The sequence below is a fragment of the Bufo bufo genome, chromosome 5, assembly GCF_905171765.1.
Source record: "Bufo bufo chromosome 5, aBufBuf1.1, whole genome shotgun sequence".
In the NCBI taxonomy this organism is placed as follows: domain Eukaryota; kingdom Metazoa; phylum Chordata; class Amphibia; order Anura; family Bufonidae; genus Bufo; species Bufo bufo.
The window spans coordinates 179468273-179494501 of NC_053393.1; the positions used below are offsets into that span (position 1 = coordinate 179468273).

Here is a 26229-nt window from a genome sequence, read left to right on the forward strand (position 1 = left end):
TGCTATATTATGTATAATGTGATATGTGCATATTTGCCTCATAGTAAGCATTGTTATTTTCTTGTTGTAGTTTTAAACTGATCCTTTCAATGAAAGCTGTAAAGGACCCTTAGCGTCTACCTCAGTGCATTGCTAGGAAAGAGTTTAGGGTGGGCGGGTGGCAGAACATTTATTATTGTCTGAATATATAAAATGAACACATCCTTTAATTTCATAATATGCATTCCCATAGGATAGACCGTCCCAAAGACCTTTTATAGACCCTGGACTGTCACTGTAAAACTCAGTCCACATGATTGGGAGACTAGGGATGACAGGGTGGCAAAGGGGGTTCTTTCCATTTGTGGATGCTGAAATCATGAAGGATGGTGACATCAGTGTTGTTAAACAGATGTGAAAAGAAATTTCAGCTTTACTGCTGTGAAAGGATGACACTACCCTGTGGCTGATTGTAAATGCCCCATTGCTTTACTGGCAATCAACATGCCATAAATGTACAGCGCTGTACATTTACTGCATGGTGGGGGAAAGGATTAGAAGAACAAAATCTTGACGAGTGCAGTAAATCCCTACTTCCCTAGTGATTTACCTCTCAGTACTGATAAAATTTATAGCATCAAAACTGTATTTACAGACTATACTGTAGACTGCTGTACATTGTATTGTTTTATCAGATGGTTCCCAAATGTACTGTATAGGAATGATTGTAATAATTCCAAGAAGTTGCTACTATATTCTCTGTTTTTCATTTCAGGGACTCCAAAGCCAGAGCTTCATTTTTCACCATGAACCTAGTGAATGCTGCATATCCTCTTTTTATATCAATAGCCTTTCAAGAATATAGAGAAAGAATACTGTTTGTGACATTGAGGCAACCCTTAACACTATATTACATACAGTATATGATACATAAAGGACAGAATGCACCCCTATACTGGACTAAACTCTCTCTCAGTTTGGTCAGGGAATGACTTTCATATAGGATTATTCAATGTAAACTTACATTTTAAACATTGAAGTATGTTTATGTAAATACAAGCAATAAAGAATAATTTGCAAACGTCTCCAGTTACATCAAAGTATTAGTAATATGGTTTGAATGTAGCAAGAATTTATACATTTTCATGTTTCAATATGCTACGAAGTAGGATTCAACATAGAACATCAAACATAAAACATAGTATAACTCGAGTTGAGCCTCATAGTGTTATTTTATTAGCAGTAGAATGATCGGCTCAGCTAACGTATACAAATTCCTCCTCGGCTTCACGGGTGTTACCTAGAGTAAAACATAAATCTTGTATTGTGTAGATGTTCTGATGAATACCTAGAGCATGTTCCTAAGTTTTTTTTTGGAAAGTGTGTTAACCAACAGCTCCAGCCCCTCATACATCTATAGCCATTTCCAATCTGCCAAGCAAACGCTTGTTCTGCAATATAATTGCTCGATACTGTAGAGATTATTTGATTATTTTGTTTATCTCTGGGATTTTTGCTGATTTCTAGGATTTGGTTAATAGAAGTCTAGTGGCAATTGATATATGGCAAATTGGAAATCTCCAGTCTGTTGGTAAATTTTCTAGTCCTATATTTATTAGGATTAGTTCTGGAGTAAGAATATTCTTTTTTCCTGTCAGTAAGAACAGGAGACTTTCCAGGTCTTTGCCCACTATTTTCAGTTTGGGACAAGGCCATAAAATGTGTTTAATCGTTTCTACACCACCACAATTCCTCCAGCACCGGTCAGAATGATCAAAATATATATTGTGGAGTTTTTTCGGTGTGTAATACCATCTGGAATGCATTTTGTATATTTGCTCTCTGTGTGAGATGCATGTAGTTGCTTTGCGAATAATGTTACATCTTTGAAAGAATGCATTGTAGAATTTGATGATGCAATAGTCAACAAGAAAGTGAAATGAGACATAAAATCATAGAAATGTGAATCACTATTAGCACTGCACATATACAATATGTTATAAAGTAAAATAAGCTTTTCATGAATTGCAATGCCAAGTTAATGTGCACCCAGGGCCAGCATTTGGTTCTATGGTACTCTGTGCAAGAGGTCTATTTGGCACCCCCAACACAAACAAAAGCCTCCACAACCATTATAGGGTATTAAATACACTAAATTAGTAGCATTAAAAGGGTTTTCCAAGATTTTATTCTGATGACCTATCCTCAGGACAGGTTCGACACCCGGGACCCCCACCGTTCGGCTGTTTAAGAAGGCACCGGTACTCCTGTGAGTAGCCCTGCCTTCTCCGTGCTTACCAAGCACAGCGCCGTACATTGTATAATGCTGTGGTATCGGTAATGGCTGAATGGTATCGCACTCAGCCCCATTCTTTTCCATGGAGATGAGCTGTGCCTAGGCCATGTGTAACACCCCAGAGTTGTGTTACTACATGCCTCTACCCCGCTACTATCTTCTAAGAGCCTTTCCATTTGTCATCTGATATGATTTTGTTAATGTCCTCACAACTGTGCATTTAAAACTATGTAAGGCTACTTTCACACTGTCGTTTCAGGGTCCGCCTGTGAGATCCGTTTCAAGGCTCTCACAAGCGACCCCAAACGGATCAGTTTAGCCCCAATGCATTCTGAATGGATGCGGACCCATTCAGAATGCATCAGTTTGGCTCCGTTCCGCCTCCATTCCGCTCTGGAGGCGGACACCAAAACGATGCTTGCAGAGTTTTGGTGTCCGCCTGGCGGTGCGGAGCCATGCGGGTCCATCCTGACTTACAATGTAAGTCAATGGGAACGGATCTGTCTACATTGACACAATATTGGTGCAATTGTAAACGGATCCGTCCCCCAATGACTTTTAATGTAAAGTCAGAACGGATCAGTTTGACATACACTTAGACTTTTTTTGACTAAGTGTATGCAGACGGATCCGTACTGAACGGATACCATTGTTTGCATTTATAGGTGCGGATCCGTCTGTGCAGATACCAGACGGATCCGCACCTAACGCAGGTGCAGTGTCGGACCGGGGTACCTAGGGACCACCAGTAAAATTTATTTTGGAGGCCCACCGTACGGATACATTCAAATATAATAAATAATCTAACAAGTTTTTTATATGAACATAAGCTGGTTGATGTGCTGTAAATTTAATATACGTATGTAGTGTACTAAATCTAATGTGTTATGTGCCACTTGTGCACGGGGTGGGAGACTAGGGGCCATCCTTGCTCAGGGGCCCACCGGGGGATTCCCCTGTACCCCTGTGAGCCAGTCTGAGCCTGCACAGGTTTGAAAGTAGCCTTAAATGTGAATTTCCTTGAAATTTTCCATGTTCACCAGCAGGTGGCAGAAATGGATTGGTAAGGAACTAGTTACAGTTTAGTACATCTAGGCTGGAATGGTTCATTCCAGCTTAGCTCCCCCTCTGTGGAGGTGTGGACTGTTCCCACATCCTACGCCTTGGGTGGAGAAGGAAGTAAGAGTCAGAGTGTGCCAGCCACCCCTGTTGGGGAAGGCTGTGTGATAGCCTTCAGAAGTCCGCCTGCATAGGTAAGAAAGCCAGGATCTTGTCTCGGCTGAGACATTGATCACATACCCAGACTGAGTCCTGCAGCCTCAGCTGGATGACAAAAAAGCTGAAAATTTCCAGAGTTCCAGAAAGAGAGCATTCCCTGAGAAACCATTTGAGAGTAAGTCCAGAGACCTAGGACAAGCCATAGCCTCCTCAGCTAGTCTGTCCCCATACAGCAGAAGTATAGAAAAGCGCAGAAGATTAATCCCTGCCACCATTACAGAGCTACCAAGCAGACAAATTATCCTGCAATTCACATTTATAGTGCAGAAGATTTATTCCTGCCAACCATTGCTAAAACCTGCTGGGACCAAAGACCAAAGCTGTATACTGCTTGGATTAAAGTTATCTTCAGTAAAGAAATGTTTGAACTTTACCTAAAGGTCTGGACCTCATTTCTGCTGCAAAATTCCTCTATTACTCCTACTATCACTACACTCAAATTTATTGCAAGTGAGCCAGGAGCCAGGAGTCCAGCCGTACCCAGGTAGGAGACATCATTGACACCATTATCACCACCTATAGAGACATTATAGGCCATTACACCAATCTGGCATTCCTAATCTGGGACGTGTGCGTTATAACACCTTGGGAGGGCCCTGTGATAGTACCCTGCACACGCTGCAATTGGCGTCACGAACAAACTATAGACTATTAACCACCCATATGCTGGCCCACTGCATAAGTGGCATCAGCGTACTCCATTCCTGGTCACTGCAAATTTGGCGTCACTGGAACAGGATCGAACTGTGTGCCAACAGGATCTGAATTGTGTGCCTATCCTTGCCATAACAGAATCGGATTGTGTGCCTATCCCTGCCATAACAGGATCCAACTGTGTGTTTAGCAGTACTGCAAGATCTGAGAATTGTGCCAAAACCCTGAAAATTTACTTTGCTACCTTTATTTCTGTGCCAGAAAGCGCTACCTAGTGCGCATCGGCACTACAAGGGTTAATCCGCCATATTCCTGTTTGCTCTTTAGAAGGGGGAAAACTCAAGAACACCCTCTCAGGAGCGCAAAAATGCTGAATACGCCCGTCTAGAAGCGGGAAAACTCAAGCCTGCCCACCAAGAATTCTGTAATGTAAGCCAAGGGAGTGAAGACTCCTCCCCATGGGCTCCACCCTCACTTCCTGCATTGATCTTGACCAAGCAGCAGAGGAAGATGGCGCTCCCAACCCAAGTGGGACCAAATGTCAGTACAAGGAGAACCAGTTTATGCGACTCACCCACCGGAGATCCGGGTCTCCCAACTTGTGAGGAGAGCTGGCCCAGCACTTTTGGAGTGTCCCCGGAGGCTGTGGATTCCTCGACTGGTGGCGAGACGGCCGCCGCTGCTCAAGTAAAGATGGCCACCGTTCCTGAACCCGCTCCCATGGAAGATGATGTTGAGTCTACAGTTCGGACCTCGGAGGCTGTGGATCCCTCCGCAATGGCTGAACACACAGACCAGACGTCCCCCAAGATAGCCGACGACGACAAGCCTGCTCCTGCGTGAACCACCCCCAGCAAAGCTGTCCAGACCCCGGAGGTCTCTGCATCATTGACCGCATCTACGCCTCCAGCGACTGACGTCCCAGCTCCAGAGATGGCCACGACCACCGCCAAGCACCAGCAGGAGGCACCAGAACCAGCCACCCGGCTGCAACAACAGATTGTAGCACCCCCGCTCCCTGAGGCCCCAGTCCAGCCCGTAGCTGCCCCTGCATCACGTCCGGTGGGTCCCCCCACTTCTAGTAGGCCCAACTCTGCACGCTTGCCAGCCAGGCCAGGAAAGATTAATCCCGAGGTCCCGCTGGAGATAACCGCTCACGCCCAGACCCCATGGGAATATAAGACTGCCATAGAGGAATGGGTTAAACAAGTCTTAGATGACCCCCAGCCTGGCAACCCTAAGCTCACCAGATGGACAGGGACAGGTCTCTGGTTCTCCATACAACAAGGAGTGGGCTTCCTCCAGGACAACTACTCTGGAGCGGAGATCTTTGTTAAGAGACACTCTGTTAAGCGCCCCTACTTGCCGCAGGCCCGCAACAGCCTGTATGTGGGCAACCAAGTAGAGTACACCCCAATGGGGTCCGTGCAAGGTCCCTTTGCCCCAAGAGTGACTCTACTCGCCAAACCGTTATCCCCTGCCTTAACCCCAGAGTTCTGGAAGGAGGACTCAGGCTCTGCAGGGAGAGTCCGCTGCTTACAGGAGACGGCAGGATGCAGTTCAGGGAACAAGCCTAACCTGAACCAGAGCCACTGATTCCTGACCTGGCAGCACCCCCAACACTACGGGTGGGCCAGATTAACAATTCAGCTTTGACCTTCAACCCCAGGGTGCAACAGTACATTCTGCCCTGGAAGCTGCCACAGGCACCCCCAGTCTGCCTGCCAGAACCCCTTCAGCCGGAGGTTTTATCCGTCTCTGCACCGGCTAGGGATCCCCTAGCATGTTACAGCTGCATTCAACAGGCTGGCTGCTCAGCCATTACCAAAAGACACCACCAGAGGACAGTGGCGCACCACTACAGCTGCAAAGCTGAGTTATCAAAGGCAAGAGCGCCCCCTAATGAGCTTCAGCAGGGAGGAGGACCTGCACGTCCTTCTCTAAAAATGCCCCTTTGCAAAATATAAAGACTTATGAGAGCCACAGTGTGGACTGGTCTTGAAGACTGAGAGACTGTTGGCCAGTTTTGTTGTTTCTGGTTGCCACAAGTTACAGCCTCAGCTGGATGGCCACTCTTGTGAGGACTACCCCCATCATCAACTACTGTTTTATGTCCCAGTTCACATTGTTTTATCCCCTTTCTCAGGTTACTTGAGAGCCTCATGGAACTATGGTTCTCATTATGCTGCTGTTTTATATGTGCTTTTATATAGCATTTTATACCTTCCATTGGATTACAATGAACTTAATTGTTCCTGTGGATTACAAGTGACTTTTATCTGTTTCCAGAGGATTCTACATCAAGCACTTCAAGAAAAGGGACTCAAGTCATATTTGAGCATATCATTGCACTAATAAATGCATAACATCTTTGCACTAATTTTTCACTTAAGTTTACAGGTTATGCAACGTTACAAGCTTGCACCCAAAGAAAGGACTCAAACGTGTACCTGAGCTCTTTGTGATCTCTATTGCTATATTATTGCACTGTTTTTGCACTAAATTTACAGGTTAAGCAACGTTCAAGTATCATAAGTGGCGTCAGTGTACCTGTATCCTGCTCATTGCACACGTGACCAAAGAACGTGTCGTCACTGGTGTAAGAGAAGCTACTGTGAGCGCCGGTGCCTTCTCAAACAGCTAATTGGTCATCAGTATTAACATTGTGGAAAACCCCTTTAATTTTGAAATGTAACTTAATTTTAGTAACATACACATAGTAAGATAGTAACATAGTTTATAATGCTGAAAAAAACATCTGTCCATCTACGTTCAGCCTGAATCCTGCAATTTGATAGAGGAAGGCAAAAAAAAAAAAAAACTGAGGTAGAAGCCAATTTTCCCCACTTAAGGGGAAAAAAATTCCTTTACCGACTCCAATCAGAATATCTCCCTGGATCAACGACCCATCTCTAGTAGCTATAGCTTGAAATATTATTACACTCCACAAATACATCCAGGCCCCTCTTGAACTCTTTTATTGTACTCACCATCACCACCTCCATAGTTCCATAGTCTCACTGCTCTTACGGTAAAGAATCCTCCTCTATGTTTGTGTACAATTCTTCTTTCCTCCAGATGCAGAGGATGTCCCCTCGTCACAGTCACAGTCCTGGGGATAAATAGATGATGGGAGAGATCTCTGTACTGACCCCTGATATATTTATACATAGTAATTAGATCTCCCCTCAGTCGTCTTTTTTCTAAAGTGAATATCCCTAATTTTAATAATCTTTCAGGGTACTGTAGTTGCCCCATTCCAGTTATTTCTTTAGTTGCCCTCCTCTGAACACTCTCCAGCTCTGCTACATCTGCCTTGTTCACAGGAGCCCAGAACTGTACACAGTACTCCATGTAGTGTCTGACTAGTGATTTATAAAGTGGTAGGACTATGTTCTCATCACGGGCATTTATGCCCCTTTTGATGCAACCCATTATCTTATTGGCGTTGGCAGCAGGTGCCTGACACTGGTTTCTACAGATTAGTTTGCTGTTCACTAAAATTCCTAGGTCCTTTTCCATGTCAGTGTTACCCACTGTTTTACCATTTAGTATGTATTGGTGACTTGCATTATTCCTTCCCATGTGCATAACCTTACATTTTTAGTGCCTCACCTGCCACTTATCTGCCCAAGCCTCCAATCTATCCAGATCTATCTGTAGCAGTACACTGTCTTCTTCCATGTTAATTACTTTACACAGTTTAGTGTCATCTGCAAAAATTTATATTTTACTGTGCTAATCTTCTACAAGATAATTAATAAATATATTGAAGAGAATAGGGCCAAATACTGACCCCTGTGGTACCCCACTAGTGATAGTGACCCAATCTGAGTTTGTACCAATAATAACCACCCTCTGTTTTTTATCACCGAGCCAGTTACTTACCCACATACAGACATTTTTCCACAGTCAAAGCATTATCATTTTATATACTAACCTTATATGTGGTACAGTATACAATGCTTTGGAGAAGTCCAGATATACGACATCCATTGATTAACCGCGGTCAAGTCTAGAACTTACCTCCTCATAGAAACTGATTAAATTAGTTTGACATGACTGATCCCTCACGAAGCCATGCTGATATGGCGTTATTTGCTTATTTTCATTGAGATCCTCCAAGATAGCATCTCTTAGAAAACCTTCTAGTGTACCCATGACAGATGTTAAACTTACTAGCCTATAGTTTCCGGCTCTATTTTTGGGCCCTTTTTGAATATTGGCACCACATTTGCTATGTGACAATCCTGTGGAACACTCCCTGTGAGTATAGAGTCCTTAAATATCAGAAATAAGAGTCTGACTATGCCATTACTTAATTCTCTTAGGATACGGGGGCATATGGGAAAGACAGGCAAGTTAGCAGAATCTGCCTTGTTTTTCAGCTGAAACACTATTTGCATATGCCCATGTTTATGCAAATGAGTTTACATGACGAAACAGTATAGAAAGGTTATTGAATATAAATGTTAGGACAATTAGAGAACTGACATTTTTTTATGCAGCCCTCCTAAGCAGTGAGAGAAGAGTTAGCTAGCATCCCAATTTTTTTTTTTTTTACAATTTTTGTCATCCTAAATGATAAGGATCTAGGTGTGCAGGTCCCCCAAGGCATCTAACAAAAATCAAGCAACTTTGAGGCTTACTGGCTCTTAGTCAGATGAGAGCTGGTCTTCAATGTCTCATCGCACACAAGGCTGCTATTGTAAGGTGGTATGCTGACTGTACCTGTCTCATGGATAGATTGTTAGCATACAGCCTTTGTTTGATTGTCTGTTATATGTTGTTTATTGTAGAAAAAGACTCCTGAATTCCACTTATTTGCTTTGTAGAATTTTATTGCATAGGTGGTTTTCCAGTTTACATTTAAAACGTTTTTCGGCATATAGCCTTCCTCAGAATACTGGATGAGCTGCACTGCTTATGTGCTAGTATTTTAATAGGGACTGCTGTGGTCCGTTGGATGGGGGCTCTGTGGCCCAGAGAGCGCTTGTAGGATGTAGGCTGAAGCCCTGTTTTTTGGCGCCAAGTAGAATTCAGGAGTCTTTTTCTACATTGCAACTCGTCTCCTGACACCCACGCAATTTCTCAGTTTAGAGTGTGATCCAACCATTCACTATATAAGTTGTTTATTGTGAGCTATAGGTAATGATGTATTTTAAAAATAAAATATAGCATCTATAAAAAGAAATGATTAAAGATAAGTAGGAAAATACTTAATATAAACGCTAATTAATGATAGGTAAAATAATAACTATAAAAAAAATAAGTATGGCTGATAGATAGCATAATAAAGATTAAGAGTAGCTATATACAATAAATGAGAAAAGATTATAGGTTTACCTAGTGATAAAAAAAATCTAGAATATTCGCTATTACGAAGATATAGCAATATATTCTAGCTCTTCATGAATTCTCGAAGTGCCGATATTCACGATAAAAATTCGCGATTAGAATATATGCGCTCAACACTACTGTATGCTAACTGCCCAGTAATAGCTATCATACAGTCATGTCTCAGTTATTCCCACTATGTCATAGTCCTCCTCACACATCACTAATTCCAATTCACCAGTTTTATTAGTCCGGCTTCTGGCATTAGTGTACATACAATTGAGATTTTATGGAGTAAAGAATGCACAGCTAATGTTTAAATAGGTTGTCCCATCTGGCACATGTATGGCATACCAATAGAAGACGGATCCGTTATGCTGCTCTTTGATTTCTATTATGATGGAATGTAAAACGGAATGCCTCTTAAAGGCTTCTTTGGTGCATTCCGTAATAACAGAATCCATAATGGAATTGCACAAATACTCGAACCCGAAAGCCGAATCCGAACTTGAAAAATGCAAGTTCGCTCATCCCTAGTGGCCACCCCTCAGTTCATCGTTATGGCAGTTCCAAAAAGAGTGCTGACTGAGTGAAGTCCCATGGCAGTGAATAGAGAGGACGCTGTTCATGCACAGTAATGGTGGTGCCATTTTACATAAATACAGCACAAGAACCAAGCACAGTGCATAAATACAGCACCAAAACCACACACAGTACATAAATCCAGAAGCAAGCTCATTACAGAAATACAGCACCAGAACCAAGCACAGTATATAAATCCAGAGCCAAGCTAATAACATAAATACATCAACAAGACCAAGCACAGTGTATAAATACATCACCAGAACAAAACATAGTACATATACAGCACCAGAACCAAGCAAGGTACATAAATATAGCACCAGAACCAAACTGATTACATAAATACAGCACCAGGACCAAGCTCATTATATAAGTACAGCAACAAAACCAAGTGCAGTACATATATACAGCAGCAGCTGAAAAACAACCCAATACAGATATAATTTGCATAGTCAGGTTGGACCTTGCTAAATAAGTACGGTATATAAAGTGTGACACTATAGGTTCCAGTATGGTCAGACAAGGCGTAAATGTATGCTGGGAGTTGTTTTACTATAGAGAACACTACCACCTATCATCACACTGTAGACCATACAAGTAACTACCTGTACATGTTTGATGAGATAAAACATTTACATTTAGTGACTTACAGGTGACTTCTCTGGAGTTATTCTCTAAATTTTTCTTTATTGTTGAGGTTTGTGGTTTATGGATTAGCCTGGATTTCCACATACCGATGCGGTGCCTGATACAACAGACTAGCTGAGTAATGTTCTGAACTGGCAGAATGATCTAGCTGCCACACCTGAACATTGTGAAATATGTCCTGTTACTTTTAGCCATGTGCTTCAGCCACTATTCTGATGCTGTCACATGCCTGATGCCACATACCTGCTGCCCCTGCTACCATCTTCTCCTACTGTCACCATCTTGTGCTGTTACTGCCACTGCTGTTGCTCCCCACCTCTCCTTCTGATCCATCACAAAAACAACCCAAAAAAGTATCCTGTCTTTTAAGCATCTGCCTTCACACGGTCAGTATTCAATCCATCAGTATTTGTAAGGCAAAAACAGGAGTGGTTCCAAAACAGACATGACCTGTAAAGGAAATATTTGCATGTCTTCTGTGTTTTGGACCCACTCCTTCTTTTGGCTTTCAAATTATGATGAAATCCTGATGCAAAATACTGACCATGTGATCAAGTCCTTATGGATGTTCCAAAGACAGGATCCATTGTGATTTTCATTTTTTGGTTCTTTTGATGGATCAGAAGAAAGGTAAAATAAATAGTGATGTCAAGAAGGCCAAATAAGGACACTAGTGGCCCCAGAACAGACTGGTGAGGGTGGCAACAGTATGAGGATTCAACATGGTGGCCCCATCACAGAGTGGTGAGGGTGAAAACAGCATGAGGAGTCAACATAGAGGCCCAGTCACAGAGTGGTAAGGATGACGACAGCATGAGGAGTCAACATAGTTTGCCAGTCACAGAGTGGTGAGGGTGATAACATCATGAGGAGTCAAAATAGTGGCCCAGTCACATAGTGGTAAGGATGACAACAGCATGAGCAGTCAACATAGTGGCCCAGTCACAGAGTGGTGGGGGTGACAACAGCCTGAGGAGTCAACATAGTGGCCCAGTCACAGAGTGGTAAGGATGACAACAGGATGAGGAGTCAACATAGTGGCCCAGTCACAGAGTGGTGAGGGTGGCAACAGCATGAGGCGTCAACATAGTGGCCCATTTACAGAGTGGGGAGGGTGGCACCAGCATGAGGAGTCAACATAGTGGCTCCGTTCCAGAGTGAGGAGGGTGGCAACAGCCTGAGGAGTCAACAAAGTGGCCTGGTCACAGAGTGGAGAGGTGAGTGGCAACAGCAGTGGCAGTAACAGCACAAGATAGTGGCAGTAGGAGAAGATTGCAGCAAAGTCAGGAGGTGTGTGGCATTAGGCGGGTGGCAGCATCAGAATAGTGGCTGAAGCAAATGGCCAGAAGTAACATGCCATTTTTCACAATGTTTTAGTGTGCACCCAGAATTATCTAGTCTGATGCATCAGGCACTCGTGTGTAGAAATTCTGGCTGATCCACCCTGATTAATTTTTACAAAGGTTAGTCTCTCAACATTTTGCGTGGAAAGGTGATTTCTCTTTGGGGTAACTATGCCCCCGCAGCACTAAACACCCGCTCTGATGCCACACTACTGGCCAGGCAGGAAAGCTTGTCCAGGGCAAACTCGGCCAGTTACAGGCACAAATCAAGTTTGGCTGCCCAGTAGTCCAGGGGATCTTGGATCTGGGGTGGCAGGGTGCACTCCAAGTATGCCGCCACTTGCTGGTTCAGGTTATGCTCCATGTGGTTTGTTCAGTAGACAGGGCCCCTTGCTCAGACCTTCCTGAGGATGGGCGACGGCGCACATAGGCAGCGACCACTAACTACATAGGATGTCTCAATAGTAGTTGAGTTTATCCTCACTCTCAGCAGGTGGAAAAAATGCCCCCATTTTTGAATTCCATATCTCTAACTCAAGGTGTAAAATCAAAAACTCTCCCTATGCTCTGACTATACTGTGGATAAATTCTCCCTATTATCTCACTATTATCTCCCTATACTGACAGCTGTTTCCCACTTTAGTAGAATCTGTGACTAATAGAACAGATTAACTGTGGATTGTGGAAATAGCAGATGGTGTAAAATGAGAAAGCTCTTTCACTCTATAGTTGAATCTGTGGCCACTGCACGGTTACATTCTACATTATACCTGACACTAACATTGATCTATAAGACTGAGTCTACACTTCAGTTATTTGGTCAGTATATTAGAACAGTTACTGTATGGTGAGCCAAAATCTGGAATCAAACCTACTCTCAGATAAGGTATCATGAAAATATCTGCACCTGTTCTGTGTTTTTGACCCGTAACTGACCAAATCAGTGAAGTGTGAACTGAGCCTAATATTGACTCACAGTCATTTTACAGGTAACAGAAGTGATCCAAAAGGCATATGTTTGCACTGCCACATCCTGGCTTAAAAGAACCTTTTTTTTTTTTCTTTACTACTTAATTGGCAATGCCTCCATGTCCTTCTTTTGTTCCACTAAAGAGTCTTTGGGACACAGGTCTTGCAGGGGCCCACAGTGTTTTTTTTCCCATAAACTGTATCAGACCTGCCTGTCATACTGACGCACAGTAACTGTTTCACTACCAGAAAGAGCTAGCTATGCATGTTGCTGCAATGCACAGTGATGTACTCTGAGATACACTCTCCCTACAGGCTGGGATATAGCTGACTCTCTGTGATGAATTAATTTGGAATAAAGAGCCTTTAAAAAAATAAAAAATTCGGCAAAGCGTCCAAGTAATTGTTTTTAAAAACTTTGCTTATCCCTAATTATGATGTAAATTACTTACATACATAATATAAATCACAGTTTTATAAAGCTCTACAAATCTAAAGATTTAATTTCTTACTGCAAAATGTATTTGAGTATTGAAAAGCTGTAGAGCTCAATCTGAGTCAGTAATATGATTACCCATTTTAAGCAATGTGATATCTGCTGAGCAGTCCACACATTTCTATATATAGAGATGTGTTCAAATCTCAAAAATTATATGATTATTTGTTCGCTATTACAGTTGCAAGAAAAAGTATGTGAACCCTTTGGAATGATATGGATTTCTGCACAAATTGGTCATAAAATGTGATCTGATCTTCATCTAAGTCACAACAATAGACAATCACAGTCTGCTTAAACTAATAACACACAAAGAATTAAATGTTACCATGTTTTTATTGAACACACCATGTAAACATTCACAGTGCAGGTGGAAAAAGTATGTGAACCCCTAGACTAATTACATCTCCAAGAGCTAATTGGAGTGAGGTGTCTGCCAACTGGAGTCCAATCAATGAGATGAGATTGGAGGTGTTGGTTACAGCTGCCCTGCCCTATAAAAAACACACACCAGTTCTGGGTTTGCTTTTCACAAGAAGCATTGCCTGATGTGAATGATGCCTCACAGAAAAAAGCTCTCAGAAGACCTACAATTAAGAATTGTTGACTTGCATAAAGCTGGAAAGGGTTATAAAAGTATCTCCAAAAGCCTTGCTGTTCATCAGTCCACGGTAAGACAAATTGTCTATAAATGGAGAAAGTTTAGCACTGCTGCTACTCTCCCTAGGAGTGGCCGTCCTGTAAAGATGACTACAAGAGCACAGCGCAGACTGCTCAATGAGGTAAAGAAGAATCCTAGAGTGTCAGCTAAAGACTTACAAAAGTCTCTGGCATATGCTAACATCCCTGTTAGCGAATCTACGATACGTAAAGCACTAAACAAGAATGGATTTCATGGGAGGATACCACAGAGGAAGCCACTGCTGTACAAAAAAATCATTGCTGCACGTTTACAGTTTGCACAAGAGCACCTGGATGTTCCACAGCAGTAATGGCAAAATATTCTGTGGACAAATGAAACCAAATTTGAGTTGTTTGGAAGAAACACACAACACTATGTGTGGCGAAAAAAAAGAGGCACAGCACACCAACATCAAAACCTCATCCCAACTGTGAAGTATGGTGGTGGGGGCATCATGGTTTGGGGCTGCTTTGCTGTCAGGGCCTGGACGGATTGCTATCATCGAAGGAAAAATGAATTCCCAAGATTATCAAAACATTTTGCAGGAGAACTTAAAGCCATCTGTCCACCAGCTGAAGCTCAACAAAAGATGGGTGTTGCAACAGGACAATGACCCAAAGCATAGAAGTAAATCAACAACAGAATGGCTTAAGAAAATACGCCTTCTGGAGTGGCCCAGTCAGAGTCCTGAACTCAACCCGATTGAGATGCTGTGGCATGACCTCAAGAAAGCGATTCACACCAGACATCCCAAGAATATTGCTGAACTGAAACCGTCCTGTAAAGAGGAATGGTCAAGAATTACTCCTGACCGTTGTGCACGTCTGATCTGCAACTACAGGAAACGTTTGGTTGAAGTTATTGCTGATAAAGGAGGTTCAACCAGTTATTAAATCCAAGGATTCACATACTTTTTCCACCTTCACTGTGAATGTTTACATGGTGTGTTCAATAAAAACATGTTAACATTTAGTTCTCTGTGTGTTATTAGTTTAAGCAGACTGTGATTGTCTATTGTTGTGACTTAGCTGAAGATCAGATCACATTTTATGACCAATTTGTGCAGAAATCCATATCATTCCAAAGGGTTCACATACTTTTTCTTGCAACTGTACATCTCATTGAAAGTGTTTTAAGTTTAGCTCCATGACCAGTGTATTAGGTTTAGTGCCTCCTTAACTTTTATTTTATTTGAACCACGAGTTCCTACTCTAGCACTAACCTCGCTATTCTTGCACAGTTAAATATCAGTCTGCAATTTGGAGACATGAAAAATCATCTTATAGTTAGAGTTGAGCGGACACCTGGATGTTCGGGTTCGACGGGTTCGACCAAACTTCGGAAAAAAGTTCGAGTTTGGGACCCGAACTTGCCCTGAACTTGACCCCGAACCCGAACCCCATTGAAGTCAGTGGGGACCCGAACTTTTGAGCACTAAAATGGCTGTAAAAATTTCATGGAAAGGGCTAGAGGGCTGCAAATGTCATCAAATTGTGGTTAAGAGCATGTCAAGTGCTCTGCAAGCAAATGTGGATAGGGAAATGACTTAAAATAACATGAAATATGTAAAAATAAAAAATAATAATCTTGATCTAGGAGGACCAGGTCCATATGGAGTAGGAGGTTGAGGAGGCGGTAGATGTGGCAGTGTAGGTGGAAGTGGCAGTGGAAGAGGAGGAGGTAGCCTACTCTGCTTTTTGGTTTAAAATGTATTTTTATTTTTTTAAATTAGGGTACACCCCAAAACATTGGGAAATATAACCCTCCAGTCGTGCTAAACACACGTTCAGACAATGCACTGGCTGCAGGGCAGGCCAGCACCTCCAAGGCGTAAAGGGCAAGCTCAGGCCATGTGCCCAATTTGGAGACCCAGAAGTTGCAGGGGTTGACCCCTGTCAGTTAGTTCGTGTAGGCGTGTGCATACTTACTGCCTCACCATGTTGCACGTCCCCGTGATGTTCCCGATCCAATTTGATATCTGCTCTATCAACTTTCGATGTTCTTTTATGCGCCTACCATGGTGATCACAGGTGGCGGGAAATCAGGGTTCCAGGCCGGAGAGGGAGCGTGAGAAAAAGAGACCAAATTTAAGGGAGATACATTTATTTAAAAAATTGGGATTGAGCAGAAATGTGTGAAAAGCTATTGAGGCGCAAATGTGGGACAAATTACAGAAGCCCAAATGTGGGCCAAAAGAGTCAAGCGGAAATGTGGGAATAGCTATTGTTGGCCAAAAGAGTTGGCGCAAATGTTGGCCAAAAGAGTATAGCGAAAATGTGGGACAAATTATTGAAGTGCAAATGTGGTACATCTTGTTTAAGTTTAAGCATTGAATCAAAGGAGGTGGCGCGCATCAATTAAAGCATTTCAGAAATTTTATTCCCTGTCACCTATGCTTTATTCACGTCTAAAATTGTATAATGTCAACCCAAGAATCTAACAGAAAAATTACAGTTATTTATTAACCTGTCTACTTGGTAGAGCAGGGGTCTATGACAGAAAACAATTGTTTATTGTCACCCGAAAATGTAAAATAAAAATTATTGAAATTTATTAAGCTGTCAACTAGGTAGAGGAGGGGTATATTACACCCAAAAATTGGTGAATTTGACCCTAAAATGTAACTGACAAATGTTTTTTTTTTTACCGGTCTAATAGATATAGCAGTGGTACATCACACCAAAAAATTGTTGAATTTCAACTGAAAATGTAACTGACAATTTATTTATTTATTTTAACCGGCCTACTAGGTATAGCAGTGGTACATCACACCCAAAAATTGTTGAATTTCAACTGAAAATGTAACTGTCAATTTTTTTTTTTTTACCGGCCTACTAGGTATAGCACTGGTACTATACACCCAAAAATTGGTTAATTTCACCAGAAAATGTTAATGACAATTTTATTTTATTTTTAACCAGCCTACTAGGTATAGCAGTGGTACTATACACCCAAAAATTTGTGAATTTCACCCAAAAATGTTAATGACAATTTTTTTTTTTAACCAGCCTACTAGGTATAGCACATAGAAACATAGAAACATAGAATGTGTCGGCAGATAAGAACCATTTGGCCCATCTAGTCTGCCCAATATACTGAGTACTATGGATAGCCCCTGGCCCTATCTTATATGAAGGATGGCCTTATGCCTATCCCATGCATGCTTAAACTCCTTCACTGTATTTGCAGCTACCACTTCTGCAGGAAGGCTATTCCATGCATCCACTACTCTCTCAGTAAAATAATACTTCCTGATATTACTTTTAAACCTTTGCCACTCTAATTTAAAACTATGTCCTCTTGTAGCAGTTTTTCTTCTTTTAAATATTCTCTCCTCTTTTACCTTGTTGATTCCCTTTATGTATTTAAAAATTTCTATCATATCCTCTCTGTCTCGTCTTTCTTCCAAGCTATACATGTTAAGGTCCTTTAATCTTTCCTGGTAAGTTTTATCCTGCAATCCATGTACCAGTTTAGTAGCTCTTCTCTGAACTCTCTCCAAAGTATCAATATCCTTCTGGAGATATGGTCTCCAGTACTGAGCACAATACTCCAAATGAGGTCTCACTAGTGCTCTGTAGAGCGGCATGAGCACCTCCCTCTTTCTACTGGTAATGCCTCTCCCTATACACTCAAACATTCTGCTAGCATTTCCTGCTGCTCTATGACATTGTCTGCCTACCTTTAAGTCTTCTGAAATAATGACCCCTAAATCCCTTTCCTCAGATACTGAGGTTAGGACTGTATCACTGATTTTATATTCTGCTCTTGGGTTTTTACGCCCCAGGTGCATTATTTTGCACTTATCCACATTAAATTTTAGTTGCCAGATTTTTGACCATTCCTCTAGTTTTCCTAAATCCTTTTCCATTTGGTGTATCCCTCCAGGAACATCAACCCTGTTACAAATCTTTGTGTCATCAGCAAAAAGACACACCTTACCATCGAGGCCTTATGCAATTTCGCTGATAAAGATATTAAACAATATGGGTCCCAGAACAGATCCCTGAGGTACCCCACTGGTAACAAGACCTTGGTCTGAATATACTCCATTGACTACAACCCTCTGTTGCCTGTCCCTCAGCCACTGCCTAATCCATTCAACAATATGGGAGTCCAAGCCCAAAGACTGCACTGGTACTATACACCCAAAAATTGGTTAATTTCACCAGAAAATGTTAATGACAATTTTATTTTTAACCGGCCTACTAGGTATAGCAGAGGTACTATACACCCAAAAATTAGTGAATTTCACCCGAAAATGTTAATGAAAATGTTTTATTTTTTTTTTAACTGGCCTACTAGGTATAGCAGTGGTACATCACACTTAAAAATTTATGAATTTCACCCAAAAAAGTAAATGACAATTATTATTTTTTTAAACCAGCCTACTAGGTATTGCAGTGGTACTATACACCGAAAAATTTGTGAATTTCAGCCAAAAATGTAAATGACAATTATTTTTTTTAACCGCCTACTAGGTATAGCAGTGGTATTATACACCCAAAAATTGGTTAATCTCACCCTAAAATGTAAATGAATTTTTTTTTTTAACCTGTCTACTTGATATAGCAGTGGTACTATACACCCAAAAATTGCTGAATTTCACCAGAAAATGTAACTGACAAAGTAGTGAAATGATATAAAATAAAATTCGTACAAATTAAAAAAAAAAAAGTTGATTTATGAGGTGGAGTTCCATATGGAGTAGGATTATGAGGAGGCGGTGGATGTAGCGGTGTAGGTGGAAGCGGTGGTGGAGGAGGACGAGGTAGCCAACACAGGTTTTTGGTTTTAATTTAATTTTTTTAAATTAGGGTACACTCTAAAAGAGTGTGAAATATCCAAAATACAAGAATGAGCAATTGCGCTGCAGTATAACAATGGCTGGTTAGTGCCGGTATACATGTCTATTCTGCACAAGGTACGGACAAGTCCTGAGGGATTCATGCCTGGTTCATTTTAATGAACGTGAGCTTGTCCACATTGGCTGTGGACAGGCGGCTGCACTTGTCTGTGATGACGCCCCCTGCTGTGCTAAACACACGTTCAGATAATACACTGGCTGTAGGGCAGGCCAGCACCTCCAAGGCGTAAAGGGCAAGCTCAGGCCATGTGCCCAATTTGGAGACCCAGAAGTTGAAGGGGGCAAACCCGTCATTCAGTACGTGTAGGCGTGTGCACACATACTGCTCCACCATGTTGGTGAAATGCTGCCTCTTGCTAAGACATTCCATATCAGCTGGTGGTGCTGGTTGTTGTGGCGTGCTGACAAAGCTTTTCCACATTTTGGCCATGCTAACACTGCCTTCTGAGGTGCTGGCAGTGCCCCAGCTGCGTTGGCGACCTCTTCCTCATCCTCTGCCTTCGCCTTGTGCTTCCACTGTGCCCCCCGCTGTCAGGTGGGAATACCACCAGCAGCGCGTCTACAAGCGTGCGCTTGTACTCGCGCATCTTACCATCACACTCCAGTGACGGAATTAAGGACGGTACGTTGTCCTTGTAATGGGGATCCAGCAGCGTGGCCACCCAGTAATCAGTACAAGTTAGAATGTGGGCAACTCGGCGGTCATTGCGGAGACACTGCAGCATGTAATCGCTCATGTGTGCCAGGCTGCCCAGAGGCAACGAAAAGCTGTCCTATGTGGGAGGTGTATCGTCTGTATCCTCTGTATCCCCCCATCCACGCACCAGTGATGGCCATGAGCTGGTCTGGGTGCCACTCTGCTGTGAACATGGTTCCTCCTCCTCCATCTCCTCCTCCTCATCCTCCACCTCATCATCCTCCAGAACTGTGCCCTGGCTGGACAATTGTGTACCTTGGGTTTGTGGGTGCAGGAACCCACCCTCGGAGCCACTTGGGAATGACTGTCCGGAAACCCTATGAAATGATCCCTCTTTCTCCTCCTCCTCCTGTGCCACATCCTCTTCCATCATCGCCAGGAGCGTTTTTTCAAGGAGGCATAGAAGTGGGATAGTAACGCTGAGAACGGCGTTATCGGCACTGGCCATGTTGGTGGAGTACTCGAAACAGCACAACAAGGATCACAGGTCCCGCATGGAGGCCCAGTCATTCGTGGCGAAGTGGTGCTGTTCCGCTGAGCGACTCACCCGTGCATGCTGCAGCTGAAACTCCACTATCGCCTGCTTCTGCTCACACAGTCTGGCCAACATGTGCAAGGTGGAGTTCCACCTTGTGGGCACGTCGCATATGAGGCGGTGAGCGGGAAGGCCGAAGTTACGCTGCAGCGCTGACAGGCGAGCAGCAGCAGGGTGAGAACGCCGAAAGCGCGCACAGACGGCCTGCACTTTATGCAGCAGCTCTGACATATCGGGGTCATTTTTAAGGAATCTATGCACCACCAAATTCAGCACATGCGCCAGGCAAGGGATGTGCGTCAAACCGGCTAGTACCAGAGCTGCTCCGAGATTTCGCCCATTATCGCACACCACCAGGCCAGGCTTGAGGCTGACTGGCACAATCCACTCATCGGTCTGTTGTTCAAGGCCCGTCCACAGCTCCTGCGTGGTGTGGGGTTTTTCCCCCAAACAGATAAGTTTTAAAACTGCCTGCTGTCGTTTACCCCTGGCTGTGCTGAAGTTGGTGGTGAAGGTGTTATGCTGACCGGATGAGAAGCTGGTAGAGGATGAGGAAGCAGAATAGGAGAAGGAAGCAACAGGAGGCAAACTGAAGCGCACTGCAATCCTCGGTGGTGGAAGGACATGCACCAAACTGCTATCCGCCTCAGGCCTAGCCACCACTACATTTACCCAGTGTGCTGTTATGGAGATATAACGTCCCTGACCGTGCTTACTGGTCCACGTATCTGTAGTCAGGTGCACCTTGCCACAGATGGAGTTGCGCAGTGCACACCTGATTTTGTCCCCTACTTGGCTGTGCAGGGAAGGGATGGCTCGTCTGGAAAAGTAGTGGCGGCTGGGCACGACGTACTGTATGACAGCCACCGCCATAAGGCCTTTAAAACTATCCGTCTCCACCAGACGGAATGACAGAATTTCAAAGGCCAGTAATTTAGAAATGCTGGCATTCAGGGTTAGGGATCGTGGGTGGGTAGGGGGGTACTTCCTCTTCCTCTCCAGCGTTTGGGAAATGGAGAGCTGAACGCTTTCGTGTGACATTGTTGAGATGTTTGGTGACCCAGGTGTTGGTGTTGCTGGCAGATCCTCTGTTTGCGGGGTGGCAGGTGGCACTGTTACTCCAGAAGTAGATGAAGAGGCCGAGAGTGCAGCACAAGAGGAAGCAGGAGAAGCCAGAGACCTTTCTTGGTTTTTGAGGTGTCTACTCCACTGCAGCTCGTGCTTTGCACTTAAATGCCTGGTCATGCAGGTTGTGTTCAGGTTGAGAACGTTTATGCCTTACTTCAGGCTCTGATTGCACCGCGTGCAAACCACTCGTGTCTTGTCGTCAGCACATTGTCTGAAGAACTGCCACACCAGGGAACTCCTTGGAGCTGACTTTGTTGTGCTTGGTCCCTTGCTGCGGTGGGCAGTAGCAAGCGTACTGTCTAGAGGACGGCCACTCCGCTTTTGCACCCTGCTCCCTCTTCTGCTGTGCTGGTGGCTTTGTGCGACCACTACCTCTTCCTCCGAACTACATAGGTCACTCGCATGACCTTGATTCCATGTGGGGTTGAGGACCTCATCGTCCTCCACATCATCTTCCACACAGTCTTCACGCCTGCCTTCCTTGTCAGTCTGCACACTTTCGAAAGCCCCAGCAGTTGGCACCTGTGTTTCGTCATCATCCGAGATGTGCTGCGATGGTCCTCCCATGTACTCATCTTGAAAGATAAGTGGTTGGGCATCGGTGCACTCAATCTCTTCCACTTCTGGGGCAGGGCTAAGTGGATGGCCCTGGGAAACCCTGCTAACAGAGTCATGAAAAAGCAAAAGAGACTGCTGCATGACTTGGGGCTCAGACTGCTTGGCTGATTTGCAAGGGGGTGAGGTGAAAGACTGATGGATATCGGCTGCAGGTGCCAACTGTGGTCTTTCAGCAGGAGACTGGGTGGGAGATAATGTGAAGGAACTGGATCCACTGTCAGCAACCCAATCTACTATCACCTGTACTTGTTCAGGCCTCACCATTCGTAGAGCCGCATTAGGCCCGACCAAATACCGCTGCAGGTTCTTTCGCCTACTCGCACCTGAGCAAGGATTTTCACTTGTGCGTGTAGCTGGCACAGATCAACCACGTCCTCTCCCTGCAAAAGGAGCTCCACCAGCAGCACCACGACTTGGGCCACGTCCCTTATTTGACGCTCTCCTCATACTTCTTGAATTTCGGATCTTGCCCTAAATGGGTGTTTAATTAATAGTTGAATAGAACGACAGTATGTACAGGGTGTATCTCACACGCCCTGAACCACACTAGGCCTTAATTAAATTTGTTTGCGAAAAATGCTGTATTTTAAATACCTGAATCAAACCCCTGTATGTAAAGGGTGTATCTCACACGGCCTGACCCACTGTAGGCCTCAATTAAAGATTTCTTTGCCCAAAATGGCTGTATTTCAAATGCCTGAATCAAACCCTTGTATGTAAAGGGTGTATCTCACACGGCCTGACCCACAGTAGGCCTCAATTAAAGATTTGTTTGCCCAAAATGGCTGTTTTCAAATACCTGAATAAAACCCCTGTGTATACAGGGTGTATCTCACACGGCCTGACCCACAGTAGGCCTGAATTAAAGATTTGTTTGCCCAAAATGGCGGTATTTCAAATCTCTGAATCTAACCCAAATGTATTAAGGGTGTATCTCACAATGACATATGCAGCAAAGGCTGCCAAATAAACTTTTTTTGCCCAAACAGGTGTTTGTTTAATAACTCAATATGGCAGCAGTATATAACCCAGGAATTTCAAACGTCCTTATGCTGCAAGGCCTGACATATTGTGTATTTTGCCCCAAAAAGGGTGTTTTATTAATGAAAGAATATAAGCCCTGTATTTACAGGGTGTATTTCACACGGCCTGACCCACAGTAGGCCTGAATTAAAGATTGGTGCACCAAATGACGGTATTTCAAATCTCAGAATCTAACCCAAACTTATTAAGGGTGTGTCTCACAATGACATATGCAGCAAAGGCTGCCAAATAAACTTTTTTTGCCCAAACGAGTGTTTGTTTAATAACTCAATATGGCAGCAGTATATAACCCAGGAATTTCAAACGTGCTTATGCTGCAAGGCCTGAAATATTGTGTATTTTGACCCAAAAATGGTGTTTTATTAATGGAACAATATAAGCCCTGAAAATAGTGTTTTTTGGCAAAAAAGTGTGTTTTTAAAACACCAGAAAATGATGGGTGTATTTCTAGCTTAAATTGCACACTGACTAATCCAGATGTATATCCAGATTGTATATTGCCAAAAAAGTGTTTTTTGGTAACAGAATATGAAAGCTGTATATATTAAACTTGAATTTAACACTTGCAGATCAGGAAAATAGTGTTTTTTGGCCAAAAAAAGTGTGTTTTTAAAACCCCAGAAAATGATGGCTGTACTTCTAGCTTAAATTCCTCAACCTTCCTTCTCTTATAGTTTACTCTGTCCACATCTACCCTCTCTCTCCAACCTTCAAGTAGCTGTTATCTACTGTATACCCAGACCTGGTATTGCCTTTTTTGACCACATCAATACCTGGCGTCTACACTCCCTCTCAACTGACATTCCCCCTATTATTATTGGGGACATCAACATCGCTATTGACACAAAATTCAGCTGCATCCATCTCCTATCTCACTTCCTCCTTTGGCCTCTCATTCATAGAGATAAACTCATTAGTCCTTATTTTCACCCGCCTCTGCTCCCTCAAACTTTCCTTTTCTCTGACCCCAATCTACTTACCTTCTCAACCATTCTCTCTTCACTGCTTAAACTAGCACACTCTTGTATCAACCTCAAAAACATCTCTATTCACATACTCGTTGACTCTCTGATCTCTGTCCACCATGTCTTCTCTTTACCTTCTGCTCCAGACTCAGCCACTGTTGTCTATAACACTACAGTTACTTCAGCACTTGACTCAGTTACCCATCTCACACAGAGCAGAACTTGTCAAATCAATAGACAATCCCGTTACACTAACAAGACAAAAATTTGAGACGTCTTGCAGAGTTGCAGAACAATGCTTGAAGAAAACATTCCAATTGATCACTTCAACTTCATCACTTACAAACAAGCAATTCTCAACTTAAAGTCTACACTCAGGTCTTCAAAACAGGACTACTTCACTACTCTTATATCATCTCTTTCCTATAACCCCAAACAATTAACACTTTAAACTTCCTCCTACGTCTATTGTTACCCCATGCTACACCTCTCATCACAGCAGAGGATTTTGCATCATATTTACATCATATTTAAAGAAAAAATTTTCAACCAACAATCCTGGCAATCTGTCTATACAACCACTCAGTGCTCCTCCCACATAACCTATTTTCACCACTATCACTGAAGAAAAGCTTTCCACCTTAATCTCTAGATCACACCTCACCACATGTTCCCTTAACCCAAACCCATCCAACCTCATCCCTAAATTTAACACTATACTTATCCCAATCCTACCACTTCTCTTTAGCCTGTAACTAACCACTGGTATCTTCTCTTCTTCTTTTAAATCCTTTACAACATCTGCTGTACATGTATGGCACAGTGGAATGTGACTTCCCAACAGCTGCCATACAGGTATGGCAGGCTGATTGGGGCAGGTGAGGAGCTGTGCCCGCCCAATCCGCAGCAGGTGTCTAGCTATTTCTGACAGCTGAGCCCCTGCTGTATACTCCAGCATCAGTGAATACAATAATGTTGGCGCTTTAACCCGTTGTATGCCCCGGGTCCCAAAAGACCCGATGGCTGATAAGGCAGCCTGATGCCTTTCAAAGGCAAAGGGGCTTGCCTTCTGTGGACCCCTTTAAGAGAAGCAGGCTGTCACTGTATTACACTGGTAATACACTGGCAATCAATGCATTACATATTTACTGTAATGCATTGTAGAGGGGATCAGACCTCCAAAAGTTGAAGTCCCACAGTGGAACAAAAATAAAATGTCAAAAAAGTTTTTAAAAAAAGTGTTTTTCATCATATTAAAATAAAAGTTTCAAGTTAAAAAAAAGACCCTTTCCCATAATAAACACATATAAAATTGTAAACAAATACAAACCGGATTCCAAAAAAGTTGGGACACTATACAAATCGGGAATAAAAACTGAATGCAATGATGTGGAGGTGCCAACTTCTAATATTTTATTCAGAATAGAACATAAATCACGGAACAAAAGTTTAAACTGAGAAAATGTACCATTTTAAGGGACAAATATGTTGAATCAGAATTTCATGGTGTCAACAAATCCCCAAAAAGTTGGGACAAGGCCATTTTCACCACTGTGTGGCATCTCCCCTTCTTCTTACAACACTCAACAGACGTCTGGGGACCGAGGAGACCAGTTTCTCAAGTTTAGAAATAGGAATGCTCTCCCATTCTTGTCTAATACAGGCCTCTAACTGTTCAATCGTCTTGGGCCTTCTTTGTTGCACCTTCCTATTTATGATGCGCCAAATGTTCTCTATAGGTTAAAGATCTGGACTGCAGACTGGCCATTTCAGTACCCGGATCCTTCTCCTATGCAGCCATGATGTTGTGATTGATGCAGAATGTGGTCTGGCATTATCTTGTTGAAAAATGCAGGGTCTTCTCTGAAAGAGATGATGTCTGGATGGGGGCATATGTTGTTCTAGAACCTGAATATATTTTTCTGCATTGATGGTGCCTTTCCAGACATGCAAGCTGCCCATGCCACACGCACTCATGCAACCCCATACCATCAGAGATGCAGGCTTCTGAACTGAGCGTTGATAACAACTTGGGTTGTCCTTGTCCTCTTTGGTCCGGATGACATGGCGTCCCAGATTTCCAAAAAGAACTTTGAATCGTGACTCGTCTG

General features: G+C 43.1%; 1 long non-coding RNA gene across 1 annotated transcript; it reads left to right on the forward strand.

Annotated features, from left to right (window-relative positions):
- On the forward strand, positions 1 to 24068 carry LOC121001728. Its single transcript, XR_005779120.1, has 4 exons — positions 1 to 124; positions 5006 to 5007; positions 16112 to 16116; positions 24058 to 24068. It is a non-coding gene; the product is annotated as an uncharacterized LOC121001728 (long non-coding RNA).
- The last annotated feature ends 2161 nt before the right edge of the window (positions 24069 to 26229 follow it).